The sequence below is a fragment of the Scyliorhinus canicula genome, chromosome 2, assembly GCF_902713615.1.
Source record: "Scyliorhinus canicula chromosome 2, sScyCan1.1, whole genome shotgun sequence".
Taxonomy (NCBI): domain Eukaryota; kingdom Metazoa; phylum Chordata; class Chondrichthyes; order Carcharhiniformes; family Scyliorhinidae; genus Scyliorhinus; species Scyliorhinus canicula.
The window spans coordinates 229738093-229750666 of record NC_052147.1 but is presented as its reverse complement, the minus strand read 5'-3'; the positions used below and the strand labels follow the sequence as shown (position 1 = coordinate 229750666).

The 12574-nt window shown below is 45.6% G+C and overlaps 1 protein-coding gene across 3 annotated transcripts in view; it reads right to left on the bottom strand.

Annotated features, from left to right (window-relative positions):
- xirp2b (xin actin binding repeat containing 2b) overlaps positions 1 to 12574 on the bottom strand; it is a 164516-nt gene that overhangs the window by 78003 nt on the left and 73939 nt on the right. The gene's annotated exons all lie outside the window — the stretch shown is intronic.

The following is a 12574-nucleotide window of genomic DNA, read 5'->3' as shown; positions in this document are numbered from 1 at the left end:
CAAATAAGCACAAAAGCCAACATTGTACAGTTTGAACTGAACTTTTGGAGCAGCCTGTTCCAAGCTGTTCTGTTAATTTCACAGACTCAGAGAATAATACAGTGCAGAAGAGACCCTTTGGCCCATCGAGTCTGTACCGGCACATGAAAAACACCTGACCTACCCCCCAATCACACTAGCCAGCACTTGCCCACAGCCTTGAATATTATGATGTACCAAGTGCTCATCCAGGTACATTTAAAGGATGTGAGGCAACTTGCCTCTATCGACCTCCAGGCTACATCCTGGTGAATCGCCTCTGTACCCCTTCCAGTGCAATCACATCCTTCCTATAATGTGATGATCAGAATTACACGCAGTAATCCAGCTGTGGCCTTACCACAGTTCTATACAGCTCCAATATGACCTCCCTGCTTTTGTAATCTATGTCTTGATTGAGAAAGGCAAGAGTCCCATATACCTTTTTCACCACGTTATTAACCTGCCCTTCTGCCTTCAGAGATCTATGGACAAACATGCCAAAGTCCCTTTGTTCCTTGGAACATTCCAGTGTCAGGCAATTCATTGAATACTTCCTTGTCACATTACTCCTTCCAAAGTTTATCATCTCACACTTTTCGGCGTTAAATTTCATCAGCCACTTTTCTGCCCATTTGACCATCCCATCTATAGCTTCCCATAACTCAAGACACTCAACCTTACTGTTAACCAGCTGACCAATCTTTGTGTCATCTGCAAACTTATTGATCCTACCCCCCCCCCCCCCCCCCAATGTAGTCATCTATGTAATTTATATAAATGACAAACAATAGGGGACCCGGAACAGATACCTGTGGGTGCGCTTCTGGACGCTGGCTTCCAGTCACTAAAGCAGCTGTCTGTCAACACCCTCTGTCTCCTACAGCTATGCCAATTTTGAATCCACCGTATCAAATTACCCTGTATCCCATGTGCATTTGCCTTCTTTATAAGTCTCCCATGTGGGACCTTGTCAAAGGCTTTGCTGTAATCCATGTCAACTACCCTGCTTATCCTGAAAATCCAGCACAGGTTTGTTAAAGGTAAATCATCTTTAATTAATTTTTGGTAGTTCTTTGATGAAGTAACGGAGAGGATTGATGAAGATAATTCAGTTGATGTGTGTATGGACTTTCAAAAGACATTTCGTAAAGTACTGCACCACATGCTTGTCAGAAAAGTAGAAACGCAGGGTGGTACAGTGGCACAGTGGTTAGCACTTCTGCATCAGGGCGCCGAGGACCCGGGTTCGATCCCGGGTCACTATCCATGTGGAGTTTGTTTCCCAGGAGTCAGTGCCGAGACCACTGCTTTTCTTGATCTACATTAATGACTTCGACTTGGATGTACAGGGTGATGTGTTGGGTAAGCTGGGTCTGCGAGGACTGCGTTTACTGCAGTGGTGAGAGAGACAGGCTTACAACACTTGAAGAAATGCAATTCCTTTTTATTGAACACCTAACTATCATACATGCTTTAACTGGGTTGACACTGTGCTGACTTGACTGGAGACCTGAGGCTCACCTGAGCAGACTATCTTACTACCACATGGTGTGTGTTCTAGTTGCTGCTCACGAGCTCTGACTGTCTCAGAGGCTGGATCCCGAGAGAGCGGGAAAACTAGTGCCCTCTGGCTTTATAGTGGCCGTGTCCTGTCTGGTGATTGGCTGCTGTGTTCTGTGTGTTCACTGGTCATCCTGTGTGTCAATCACTGCCTGTCTGTGCACCATCTATCTATCATACACCTGGATGTATATTATGACACAGGGAATAATTTCGAAATGTGTATACGACACAAAATTTGGAAGTATTATGCATTGCACAAAGGCTAGATCGAGGAATAGAGGGCTATGGGGAAATGGCACAGAAAAGGAGATGAGGCCAGTATAGATCAGCCATGATCACATTGAATGGCGAGGCAGGCTTGAAGACCTGGTGGCCTACTCCTGCTTGGAATTCTTGTGCTCTTGTGTCCTTGTGATAGTGAGAGATTTCAATAGGACATAGACAAGCTGGTGGAATGGGTAGACACAATGCAGAGACAATTTAATGTAGAGAAGTCAGAATTGATACATTTTGCTGGAGAAGGACAAGGGAGAGGTGCTAAAAATTACCTGGTACAATTCTAAAGGGAGTCCTGAAACAAATCATTTAAGGTGGCAGGGCAAATTGAGAAATGGATATGGCAGTCTGGAAGGAGTACAAAAGCAACAAAATAATAATGAACCTTTATGAGACTCTGGTTCAGCCTCAACTGAAGTATTGCTGATATACCTTCAATTCACAGTGAGGCAGAGAGAGCAAGTGAACAGTAGGCTTTATTAGTCATGAATTTGCCAGTACAGATGAATGCCGCCCACAAGAGCCCGGCTTATATATGGCCCCGGTGTGGGCGGAGCCAGAGGCGGGGCCATACCGGGGTTACAGTACAGTACCTGGAAGCAGTTCGTATCACCACTTCCAGGTCACAGGTTACAGATTATGGTATCATGCATACATTATGGTGAATACATTCACCACAATTGCATTCTAAAAGAGATAGCTGAGGAGATTGCGGAGGCATTGGTGGTGATCTTTCAGGAATCACTGGAGGCAGGAAGGGTGCCAGAGGACTGGAAAGTGGCTAATGTAACACCACTGTTTAAGAAGGCAGAAGACGGAAAATTATAGGCCGGTTAGCCTGACTTCGGTCATTGGTAAGGTTTTGGAGTCCATTGTTAAAGATGAGATTGCGGAGTACTTGGAAGTGCATTATAAAATAGGACTGAGTCAGCATGGCTTCGTCAAGGGGAGGTCATGTCTGACAAATGTGCTAGAGTTGTTTGAGGAGATAATAAGAAAGTTAGACCAGTGGATGTGATTTATTTAGATTTCCAGAAGGCCTTTGACAAGGTGCCGCATAGGAGACTGTGAAATAAGTTTAAGAGCCCATGGTGTTAAGGGTAAGATCCTGGCATGGACAGAGGATTGGCTGACTGGCAGAAGGCAGAGAGTGGGGATAAAGGGGTCTTTTTCAGAATGACAGCCGGTGACTAGCGGTGTGCCTCAGGGATCTGTGCTGGGACCACAACTTTTCACAATATACATTAATGATCTGGAAGAAGGAACTGAAGGCACTGTTGCTAAGTTTGCAGATGATACAAAGATCTGTAGAGGGACAGGTAGTATTGAGGAAGCAAGGGGGCTGCAGAAGGATTTGGACAGGCTAGGAGATTGGGTAAAGAAGTGGCAGATGGAATACAATATGGAAAAGTGTGAGGTTGTGCACTTTGGAAGGAGGAATGGAGGCATAGACTATTTTCTAAATGGGGAAATGTTTAGGAAGTAAGAAGCACAAAGGGAATTGGGAGTCCTTGTTCACGATTCTCTTAATGTGAAAGTGCAGGTTCAGTCGGCAGTTCGGAAGACAAATACAATAGTAGCATTCATGTCAAGAGGGCTGGAATATAAGACCAGAGATGTACTTCTGAGGCTGCATAAGGCTCTGGTCAGACACATTTGGAGTATTGTGAGCAGTTTTGGGCCCCGTATCTAAGGAAGGATGTGCTGGCCTTGAAAAGGCTCCAGAGGAGGTTCACAAGAATGATGCCTGGAATGAAGATCTTGTCGTATGAGGAACAGTTAAGGATTCTGGGTCTGTACTCATTGGAGTTTAGAAGGATGAGGGGGGGGGGATCTTATTGAAACTTACAGGATACTGTGAGGCCTGGATAGAGTGGACGTGGAGAGGATGTTTCTACTTGTAGGAAAAACTAGAACCACAGGGCACAGCCTCAGACTAAAGGGATGATCCTTTAAAAGAGAGATGAGGAGCAATTTCTTCAGCCAGAGGGTGGTGAATCTGTTGAACTCTTTCTGTCGAACCCTTCTCCCCATAAGCCCTGATCCCCTATAGTCCATCCTTTGAAAATAAATCGGAAAAGTGCCAAGGAGTTCAAAGACAGGCGTGTGTGCTTAAACCTGGAATGCAACCGCTCAAACGTTATACCTGAACTTTCTGTGTCAAATCCAAACACAATCATTGATCTGGACACATTTGGCATTGCAAGCTTATTTATGAGTATACCACTGAAGGAAACCATTGATATTTACACCATTGTATTCCCTATAAACTAATTCAGCAGGGGCATGGGAACCTGGATTGTAGTTTTGGGGTGCGAGAGATTGAGAGTAGAGAGGTCAGGAGCACAGTTTTGACTTCGCAGGAGGGCGGCAGTGTTCAGGTCTGTGGTTTGAAGTGTGTCTATTTCAATGCCAGGAGTATACGAAATAAGGTAGGGGAACTGGCAGCATGGGTTGGTACCTGGGACTTCGATGTTGTGGCCATTTCAGAGACATGGATAGAGCAGGGACAGGAATGGTTGTTGCAGGTTCCGGGGTTTAGGTGCTTTAGTAAGGTCAGAGAAGGGGGCAAAAGAGGGGGAGGTGTGGCGCTGCTAGTCAAGGACAGTATTACGGTGGTAGAAAGGATGCAAGATGGGGACTCTTCTTCCGAGGTAGTATGGGCTGAGGTTAGAAACAGGAAAGGAGAGGTCACCCTGTTGGGAGTTTTCTATAGGCCACCTAATAGTTCTAGAGATGTAGAGGAAAGGATGGCGAAGATGATTCTGGAAAAGAGCGAAAGTAACAGGGTAGTTGTTATGGGAGACTTTAACTTTCCTAATATTGACTGGAAAAGATATAGTTCGAGTACATTGGATGGGTCGTTCTTTGTACAATGTGTGCAGGAGGGTTTTCTGACACAATATGTTGACAGGCCAACAAGAGGTGAGGCCACTTTGGATTTGGTTTTGGGTAATGAACCAGGCCAGGTGTTAGATCTGGAGGTAGGTGAACACTTTGGAGACAGTGACCACAATTCGGTGACCTTTACGTTAGTGATGGAAAGGGATAAGTATACCCCGCAGAGCAAGAGTTATAGCTGGGGGAAGGGCAATTATGATGCCATTAGACATGACTTAGGATGTGTTGGTTGGAGAAGTAGGCTGCAAGGGTTGGGCACACTGGATATGTGGAGCTTGTTCAAGGAACAGCTATTGCATGTTCTTGATAAGTACGTACCAGTCAGGCAGGGAGGAAGGGGTCGAGCGAGGGAACCGTGGTTTACCAAAGAAGTGGAATCTCTTGTTAAGAGGAAGAAGGAGGCCTATGTGAAGATGAGGCGTGAAGTTTCAGTTGGGGCGCTTGATAGTTACAAGGAAGCGAGGAAGGATCTAAAGAGAGAGCTGAGACGAGCAAGGAGGGGACATGAGAAGTCTTTGGCAGGTAGGATCAAGGAAAACCCAAAAGCTTTCTATAGGTATGTCAGGAATAAAAGAATGACTAGGGTAAGAGTAGGGCCAGTCAAGGACAGTGGTGGGAAGTTGTGTGTGGAGGCTGAGGAGATAAGCGAGATACTAAATGAATACTTTTCGTCAGTATTCACTCAAGAAAAAGATAATATTGAGGAGGAGAATGCTGAGACCCAGGCTATTAGAATAGATGGCATTGAGGTGTGTAGGGAAGAAGTGTTGGCAATTCTGGACAAGGTGAAAATAGATAAGTCCCCGGGGCCGGATGGGATTTATCCTAGGATTCTCTGGGAAGCCAGGGAAGAGATTGCTGAGCCTTTGGCTTTGATTTTTAGGTCATCATTGGCTACAGGAATAGTGCCAGAGGACTGGAGGATAGCAAATGTGGTCCCTTTGTTCAAGAAGGGGAGTAGAGATAACCCCGGTAACTATAGGCCGGTGAGCCTAACGTCTGTGGTGGGTAAAGTCTTGGAGAGGATTATAAAAGATACGATTTATAATCATCTAGATAGGAATAATATGATTAGGGATAGTCAGCATGGTTTTGTGAAGGGTAGGTCATGCCTCACAAACCTTATCGAGTTCTTTGAGAAGGTGACTGAACAGGTAGACGAGGGTAGAGCAGTTGATGTGGTGTATATGGATTTCAGTAAAGCGTTTGATAAGGTTCCCCACGGTCGGCTATTGCAGAAAATACGGAGGCTGGGGATTGAGGGTGATTTAGAGATGTGGATCAGAAATTGGCTAGTTGAAAGAAGACAGAGAGTGGTAGTTGATGGGAAATGTTCAGAATGGAGTTCAGTGACGAGTGGCGTACCACAAGGATCTGTTCTGGGGCCGTTGCTGTTTGTCATTTTTATAAATGACCTGGAGGAGGGCGCAGAAGGATGGGTGAGTAAATTTGCAGACGACACTAAAGTCGGTGGAGTTGTAGACAGTGCGGAAGGATGTTGCAGGTTACAGAGGGACATAGATAAGCTGCAGAGCTGGGCTGAGAGGTGGCAAATGGAGTTTAATGTGGAGAAGTGTGAGGTGATTCACTTTGGAAAGAATAACAGGAATGCGGAATATTTGGCTAATGGTAAAATTCTTGGTAGTGTGGATGAGCAGAGGGATCTCGGTGTCCATGTACATAGATCCCTGAAAGTTGCCACCCAGGTTGATAGGGTTGTGAAGAAGGCCTATGGTGTGTTGGCCTTTATTGGTAGAGGGATTGAGTTCCGGAGCCATGAGGTCATGATGCAGCTGTACCAAACTCTGGTACGGCCGCATTTGGAGTATTGCGTACAGTTCTGGTCGCCTCATTATAGGAAGGACGTGGAAGCTTTGGAACGGGTGCAGAGGAGATTTACCAGGATGTTGCCTGGTATGGAGGGAAAATCTTATGAGGAAAGGCTGATGGACTTGAGGTTGTTTTCGTTAGAGAGAAGAAGGTTAAGAGGTGACTTAATAGAGGCATACAAAATGATCAGAGGGTTAGATAGGGTGGACAGCGAGAGCCTTCTCCCGCGGATGGAGGTGGCTAGCACGAGGGGACATAGCCTTAAATTGAGGGGTAATAGATATAGGACAGAGGTCAGAGGTGGGTTTTTTACGCAAGAGTGGTGAGGCCGTGGAATGCCCTACCTGCAACAGTAGTGAACTCGCCAACATTGAGGGCATTTAAAAACTTATTGGATAAGCATATGGATGATAAGGGCATAGTGTAGGTTAGATGGCCTTTAGTTTTTTTTTCCATGTCGGTGCAACATCGAGGGCCGAAGGGCCTGTACTGCGCTGTATCATTCTATGTTCTATGTTCTATGTTCTATATCACGGAAATATAGAACGGCATCATTTTTGGAATCTGTATTTGAACTTATAAAGTGAGCAACTCGAACAGTTGAGTTCAGTTTTAATGAAACTATGGCCAAATAGAGGATGTGACCATGGGATTCCCTCTCGATCCATCACTTGATGGCATTTCCATCGGTTTCCATGAGAAATGTGTTTTTGATGGAATGAGCCCTAACCACCAACCCGTGCACATATCTGATACATAGATAATGGGCGCGATTTAATGATAAAGGAACAGAGTCCTGTTTTGGAAATGTTTAGCAGGGTGTTTTCCTGCTCTTGCAGTGCTGAGAATGGCCCCACTATTAAACAGGACTCTGCTTCTATATTGGGCCTTGGCAAGGAACTCCCTGCCAAGGCCACAGTTAAACTAATTTCCTGCAGGAACGGGTTCAGGTCGTCAGTGCAGAACTAGATTGGTTGGCACCCTGATCTTTAAACCCCCCACCACTATCTCAGGAACTCCCAACACCCCAACTTACCAATTAGGGCGTCCATTAACGTCCCGCACCCCACCTCATAAGCACGGGCCAGCCCTGGGCCTGATCCCTGACACGGTTAAGATGCCATCTGAGTACCTTGGCACTGTCAGCCTGGCATTGCCAGGGTGGCACTTCTAGGGTGCCTGGCTGGCAGGCTGCAATGTCCATGCAGCATAGGGAGTGCCAGAGTACCACCATGCCCAGGTCCGACCACCCGGGCGCCTCTGATCCTGGAAGACTCTCCCAAGTGCGGTATGCCTGGTCTTCATTTCTGGAAGCCAGTGATAAATGGCGCCCAGTTCGGGTCTCCGAGGCAAGGCCATGGGTAACTTTGGCGTAGACATATTCAAGGGAGACTTGCTTCAATATGTAAATCTGGATGCCGCCCAGTGAGGGTGATATCCAGATTGCAAAGCATCACGAGATCTTGCGAGCGGCCACTCGTGAGATTTTCCAACCTCATCGTATCCGAAGTTGGGCATGACGAGGCCATTAGGTCGCACCCAATATTCTCGTGATCTTTCAGTCTGCACCCACTTGTACATTCCATCCTGTGCTCAAATTCACTATGGATATGGAACAATCTAACTCATCCCTTTCCTGGACATGCTAATTGAGAAATCCACTAATGGGCTCTCCACTACTGTCTATCGCAAGCCTATATTCATTGGTCAACTAACATTTTGGGATTTATATAGCTCCACATGCTATAAGATTGACCTCATCAGCAATCTTGTAAATCGAACTCTCGCCATATTCTCAACTTTCAAGTTTGGTGTCAAAATAGGGCTCATCAAAATTATCCTGCGGAGCAATGGCTCTCCTGGTCAGACCATTGTTCGCTGGGAGAGAAAATGCTGGAAAAACTCAGCTTTGCCAAAGGGTCATTTGGACTCGAAACGTTAGCTCTTTTCTCTCCTTACAGGTGCTGCCAGACCCGCTGAGATTTGACATCATTTTCTCTTTTGGTTTCAGATTCCAGCATCTGCAGTAATTTGCTTTTATCCTCTGTATCTCATAAACTCACAAATGGGCCAAAGGCTGCCAATATCAGACTGGAAAGTGCCCAGTCCAGCTCAAATTATCCTGGAAAGGCCAAGAGTCTAAAATATTTGAACAATAGATTCAGCAAGCCATTTCAAGCTGCTTCTATACAGTGGCTACACAAATGTCAATTTCCACTAACAGGATACACTGCGGTCAGTGAACAATTCTTTAAAGTTGTGCATACTTTTAGTGCTGGTGTTGCCAGTTAGATAGGCCATGTATTCTTATGACTGGTGGATCGAATCGAACAACACGTTCATTTGGGTGTTTGTGATGGGCAGAGAACAGATTGGCCACAACCAGCCCATGCTTGCAAAACCCAGAATTAAAATGTGCTATTAGATGTAATTTTGCAATCGGGCAGCACTTGCTAATCAATCCTGAGTAAGCTAATAGCTACACTAACAATCAATTCAAGATAATGATTCCAGGTAGTAATGTGACTCATTTACACTTGCAAGAAGGGACATACATTCATGCACAGGGACCTGTTCTCTTCAAACAAAAAGACGAATTACCCAGGAGTTTAGGAGACTACAGTTCTCAGTTGTTTTCTCCATGGCAACGCTTCAACCATTCAGAGTACCAACCAATCAACACCCTCTTTCTCCGGTAAATTGGTGCAATCATTTGAAATTTGGCATTTTTGCATTTGTCCTGCTGAATGCAACATAAAACACTTGGGCAACATGGCTCTCTTTTCAGCACCAGGCAAATGTTCATGTTGCACAAATCAAACAAAAACGATATAATTTTACCAATTGCAACAAAATAAAACTGAGATTAGCCATAAATATACAGAGCATAATAATAGTTAGATTGTTTAATCTACAAGAGATTTTTATTGTTTCATAAGTATTGTTCTTGTAAAATAACAAAAAGGAAAAAAAGCAATATTGCACCATGTATAAACGCAATAACATTCTCAGTCATTCAATGACAAGTGTGGGAGGCTAAGCTTTCATCAATATCTTGGTATTTTACTGTGCCATACTAATTAGAAGGCTGAGTACACTGCAGTTTTTACAATTTTTCATATTAGCTGCAACTGCCTACGTGATAAACACTGACGAACTCTTCATTTAACTAAATAGTTACCCAGTATTAAATCTAAATTTAAAACCAATAGTGATAATGTTATTTGACCCAGCTCATACATGAACAGAAAGGAGAAGCCGAGATTTGATGCATTTGTTCAAAAATTCTCCTGCTGATGTCATTGTTCTTCAAGCTAAATATGTCAGTTGTTATTTATTCTTCCCGGTTTGAACATAAAGAAGCAAACATTCATAGAATTTACAGTGCAGAAGGAGGCCATTCGGCCCAGCGAGTCTGCACCGGCTCTTTGAAAGAGCACCCTACCGAAGCCCACATCTCCACCCCCATCCCCATAACCCAGTAACCCCACCCAACACTAAGGACAATTTTGAACACTAAGGGCAATTTAGCATGGCCAATCCACCTAACCTGCACATCTCTGGACTGTGGGAGGAAACCGGAGCACCCGGAGGGAACCCAAGCACACACGGGGAGAACGTGCAAACTCCGCACAGACAGTGAACCAAGCCGGGAATCGAACCTGTGACCCTGGAGCTGTGAAGCAATTGCGCTAACCACCATGCCACCGCGCTGCCAGTAGCTATTGAATTAGGTTAACAATAATTAACTGCTAAAGAACTGGGTCAACAGCAATCTGAACTCCTCATTGGGCAGCACGATGGCGAAGTGGTTAGCACAGCTGCCTCACAGACCCGGGTCACTGTGTGTGAAGTTTGCACGTTCTCCCTGTGTCTGCATGGGTTTCACCTCCACAACCCAAAGATGTGCAGGGTAGGTCGATTAACCACACTAAATTGCCCCTTAATTTGAAAAAAAAATAATTGGGTACTCTAAATTTATTAAAAATTAAACTTCTCCTTTATGAATCTTTTTTTAATTTTCAGGTTTATTCAGAAGATAACAGTATTGCCAAATAACATACCACAGGTTTGTAATACTGTTGAAAACGAATGAACCCACCATGATTTGCTAGAATATAGTTAACATGATGACAAGAAAATTGTAGTTGGAATCAGAGCCTCTGTATTATAAATGTTCCCATTATTCTGAGTTTATTTTGGTTGGTCATTGTATTTAACCAAGGCTTTTACTTACAAAAAATCCCTCAAAGAATCAACAAGGTTGAATGGTGCCTGTAAGTCCAATAGAAGCACGTGTTTGGATTTACAGTAAAACAGGCCTTCTGTTTAGTTTCATTATTTGTTGCTGATATGTTATCAAACTAGAATCTGAAACAGGAACCTACTTTCTCTTCCTTTGGGGCCGATACTACATGTATACTCATTCCACACTGCAGCCTGAGCTCTTAGACTGAATATTTTTTCCATAGATTTGGGTCAACGAATCCCCAAGGGGACGTGAGAATTGCGCCCACCGTCGGCTTCCCGATTCTCCTCCGCCGTTTCTCAGGCGCCCTCGGGATTCCCGCCGTGTCGGTGGGGGGCTGTTGAAAGCGCCCCCCCCCCCCCCTGCGATTCTCAGGGCACGATGGGCCAAGTGGCCGACGAGTTTGGTCGAGCTCCGCCGGTGTGGGTGAAGCTGAGTCAGCGGAGGCCGTCCTGGAGGGGAGGGGGGATTCCGACCCGTGGGGGGGGGGGCTCCCACTGTGGCCTGGCCCACGTTCGGGGCCTACCGATCGGCCTGTGGGCTGGTTCCGTGGGGGCCTATGTTCCTCCGTGCTGGGCCCCTGTAGGGCTCCGCCATATTGCCCAGGGGCCGGCGCGGAGAAGGGAACCCCCGTGCATGTGCGGAAATATGCAGGCCGTAGTGCACATGCGCAAAATCACGCGGGCTGTTCCGCGCCGGCTGGAGCTGCGGGGACCACTCCGGCGCCGATCTAGCCCCCTAGGAAGAGGAGCCTTCCCCATTATCGGGGACCATTGGCGCCGGAGTGGGTGGCACTGCTTTGCACGCCGGCATGGGGACATAGCCCCATTATTTGAGAATCCCACCCTATGTAGCACTTTGTTTGGGCAGGCTCAATAATTGGGTCTGCTCTTGCAGAAACAAATACATCAGAGGTTTGATGATTAACCAAACTGCAGGAAAATTGTATATTAGCTTTTACTCAAAATTACTGTTGAATGTTGTTGGTTACAGAATATGTCTGTTAAAGAAGTCTTCATAATCTTATGTAAATTAACAGCAAGTCTTTATTAACTACTTGTAACTAAATACAAGCAGCTATCTCCATTTCTCGATCTTAACATGTCTCCGCCCTGCACACACTGATCCTAGATCTGGAACTCCTGTCTTCACATTGAGGATACCCTCCATTGTGCTGTGTCACACTACCATCATGCTAAATGGGATAAATTCAGAACAGATCTCGTAACTCAAGACCGGGCACCAATGAGGCACTGCACTCAGCCACAATCTGTAACCTCATGGCCAGGCATATCCTCAGTGTACCATTACCACCAAGAACAAAGAACGAAGAAAGGTACAGCACAGGAACAGGCCCTTCAGCCCTCCAAGCTTGCGGCGACCACACTGCCCATCTAACCGAAAACCTTCTACACTTCTGGGGTCTGTATCCCTCTATTCCCATCCTGTTCATGTATTTGTCAAGACGCCCCTTAAATGTCACTATCGTACCTGCTTCCACCACCTCCTCCAGCAGCGGGTTCCAGGCACCCACTACCCTCTGTGTAAAAAAACTTCCCTCACACATCTCCTCTAAACTTTGTCCCTCGTACCTTAAACCTATGCCCCCTAGTAATTGACTCTTCCGCCCTGGGAAAAATCTTCTGACTATCCACTCTGTCCATGCCCCTCATAATTTTGTAGACTTCTATCAGGTCGCCCCTCAACCTCCGTCGATCCAGTGACAACAAACTA